Source organism: Lolium perenne, chromosome 4, assembly GCF_019359855.2.
Source record: "Lolium perenne isolate Kyuss_39 chromosome 4, Kyuss_2.0, whole genome shotgun sequence".
NCBI classification, from domain to species: Eukaryota; Viridiplantae; Streptophyta; class Magnoliopsida; order Poales; family Poaceae; genus Lolium; species Lolium perenne.
The window spans coordinates 338,867,227-338,870,916 of record NC_067247.2 but is presented as its reverse complement, the minus strand read 5'-3'; positions in this window follow the sequence as shown (position 1 = coordinate 338,870,916).

Sequence of the window (3,690 nt, the reverse complement as noted above, 5' to 3'; positions counted from 1 at the left end):
CACGCGTACATACTTGCTTGCCCGTGAAGAAGGGCTGCCCCCTCTCCTTATATAGGGGAGAGGGTGGCTTACACTGCAAGAAACCCTAATGGCATCTTTGACTGGACAAACTACTTTACAGAGCTACTGTACAAAGCTACTTTAACAGGCTACTGTACAAAGCTACTTTAATCATAGATGACACCGGGGCCTTCTTTTATCAGGGCTGCTGATGTCCTCCGGCTTCTTTGGACGTCACCTCTCTCTTTGGCGCCAGGGCTCTGAATAAAGTTACTTTGCTTGGCTCATCCTTGTCTTCTTGCTCTGAAGAGAATCTTTGACCAGACCTGCCGACAGGCTCTCCTTTCCGGTATCTTCTTTACCGGGTTCCGGCATACCCCTTTGGGGATACCGGCTTAGCCTTGCTCTCCCGGATTCCTACTAGGCTTCCGGTAAGAACATTAAACCGGTATCTTGATGGCTCAAACCCTCCGGTTTGGCATGCCTTTGGCATACCGGGGGTTATCCCCCCAACATTAGTCCCCGAAGCTGGTATAGTCTGGAGGATTCTTTCCTACAGACCATGCCAGGTTTTCATCTTTTTAAGATACCGGTTTAGCCACTCATCTTTTGAGCTAAGTTCCGGCACCTTTACCCTTGTTCCTTTTCTTCTCTTCGCAAGGCTTGTTCCGGCACCTCTTTTTTCCGGCACCTTGTGTCTTTACTCCTTCCTCGGCGAAGTCGAGAATATATCGGGTCCCGCGCCTGTCAGTGACATGCGCACTGTAACTGACGCGCCAGTGTCCGCTGTCACATCGTATCGACTCCCGCGCACGCATTAAATGCACCGCAGCGGATCCCACTAGCCGTTCTGGATCCTTCGGGTATCTCCGTGTGGCCTCCTGTTTTTGCGTGTATCTCCTTGACACGTGGCGGCCCATGATGCGAACCGCCGTGGGCCGCGAGGCGAACCGCCGCGGCCCAGCGGTTCCACGCCCACTTTCTCTCTCTTATATAAACGCAACTGCCCGTTCCTCTTCATCTTCTTCGCATTCTTCTCCTTCGCGCACAGAGCTCCACGCCTTTGCGCCTCCGCCGCTCTCCGTCCGCCGTCGCCCGTTCGAGCTTCGGTGCCCGGCGAACTCACGCCGTGCCGCCGCCGGACTTCGCTGTGCGGAGATCTTCGGCAGCAACTTCTTCGCGTCCGCCGCATTTGTGTTTCTTCGCGAGCTTCTCCGCCTCGCCGTCGACGGTGCTCGCCGGCGGCTGTAGACCCGCTTCTTCGCCAGCAAACTCTCTCCCCAGCGACCGCGCCGCTCAAGGTTGGTATTAATTTCTCTTTACTCGCCGTTCGCTTGCTTTCCAGATCTTGAGCCTTTGGTGTTCTCATTTGCTCCTTTTTCTTTGGTTTTCCTCTTACTCGTAGATCTTCACGCGGGGTTCGAGTCTGGGATTTCTGTTTCTCCACCTACCCTCGCGATGTCCGACGAGGAATCCTCCTCCGCATCTTCTTCTTCCCTTTCTCTTAAGCGCCGTAGACCTTCTCCCGGTGAATCTACGGCCTCAGATCCAATGGAAACCGATTCCGGCAGCCAGCAGGAATCCGGTAACCCCCAAGAGTCCGGCGGCAACCTAGAATCCGGTAGCTTTAGCCAAGCTTCCGGTAGCCAAGAGGCCAGCAGCTCTGGCCAAGCCTCTAGCAGCTCCAGCCAATCTTCCGGCGAGGAGCCTTCCCCACCCACTCGCGGAGCCTGGATGGGCTCCAACGTTACTGAGTTCGAGATTGATTGGCTGTACCGGTCTCGAAGGATTCCGGAAGGAGTTTCCTGTCGGATTCCGGATGACGAGATCGAACCGGATCCGGAAGACGACGAGTTTGTTGTTTTTCTTGCTCACTTTGAGCGTGGCTTCGGCCTTCCTGCCTCTACTTTTTTCCGGGAGTTCCTAGATTTCTACGAACTCCAACCTCACCACCTTCCTGGCAACGCCATTTTCTATCTCTCTTGTTATGCCACCTTCATGGAGGCTTACATCGGCATTCGTCCCACTTGTGAGACGTTTGCCCGCTTCTTCAACTTGCGGATCAACTCCGTCCAGGGCAAGGAGATTCCTAAGCCCAAGCCGCCCGTGCAGTGCGGCTCCTGCATCGTCGGCTCCCGCCAAGGGAGCACTTTTCTTAAGTTTACCGGCCTCGAGTCTTGCCGCACCTGGCAAGGAACTTTCTTCTACGTGAAGAACACCGGCCGCGCCGATCGCATCAACCTTCCTCCATACCAAGAGGGGCCCCCCAGCAGAGCCAACTGGAGCTACAACCCGAGGACAGATCATGCCGAAACCAATCGGGTGGTGCGCTTCTTGGCCTCTTTGAAGAAGGAGACCAACATCTGTTCCGACGATGTCATCCGGACTTTCATATCGCGCCGGGTGCTTCCTCTTAAGCGCCGCGCACATAGGATGAGCGAGATGTATGGCCCAGGCGATCCTACCAAGATCACCGGCCGTGCTCTCGCAAGAAAGATGTTGTTCTCAAGGCTAAGCAGATTTGTCAAACTGCTATGCCTTTTACTTGGGAATGGGGCCTCCTTCCCCTCAGTTCCTCTAACCGTCCGACCCAAGAAGTAAGAGATTACGCACTTGGGGTTGTCTTTGCCGGTAAGTTTCTGCTTTTGCTAACCTTCTTTTTTACCTTGTTTCAGGCCAGGGACCGCTTCCCCTCTATCCAGGCAGAGCCGCGAGGACCTCTCCGGAAGCGTGCCTTTGACTCCTTCGACCCGGATCCCTACATCTATTGGAAGGACCTGAAGATGGGGAAGACCCCGGCTGCACGCCTTGGCCGGGACCCGCCGGAGCCCACCGGAAACCCCGAGGAGCTGGTTGTGCTCGAGGTATTTTCTTTTCCGGCTTCTTATACTTTGCCATTATCGCTTTCTTGCGAATCGCTTCTTAGCCATATCCAACTCACAGATCCACGAGCGCGTGCCGCCCCTGCGCGCCGATGCCGGTCCTGAGTTTGTGGACAAACTCATGGCCCAGGGCCAGAAGAACAAGCAGCCGGCATCTACTGCCGGCTCCAGCCATGCTCCTCCCTCCAAGCGCTTCCGGACGGAGCCCTTGGGGAGAAAGAAGTGGGCGTGCGCCGCTACGGGCGCAAAGCGATGCCAACCGCTTCCGGGTAATTTCCTTTTCCGGCTTGCCTCCTTTTTTGCTAAGTTCCTTTTCCGGTTGCTTTTTCTCAACCACTTGTCTTTTCTCTTTTTCTCAGCCCCGCTCTCAAACTTGGCCCGAGGCCATCGGGCTCTGAGGGATCCGCAAGGACCTCAACCCCTCCTCCTCGTTCAAGCCCGGCACCATCTGGTGCCAGCACCTCCTCTGCCTCCCTTTCGGGGGCACAACTAATCGGGGCGTGCGGCCCCTTCACCGTCGAGATCACCGCACGGAGGAGGATCTTTCCTTCCTCCCGGAACACCAAGACACCGGCGCCAGCAACACCGGCGCCGGAGAAGAAGAAGCTGCCGGGCGGGCGGAGCCTTTTGCTCCTCCCGTCCTCGAAAAGACAACCTCCGCGCCGGAATCTTCCGCGCCGGAAGGCTCCAAGACGGGTGACGCTCCTAGCGCTCCCCCTTCTCCACGCACCATCCTCATGCCTCCGCCTGAGGCTCCTCGCGCCCAGCCCTCCAAGGCCGCTCCTGGCGCGCCGCCGGCTAAGACTTC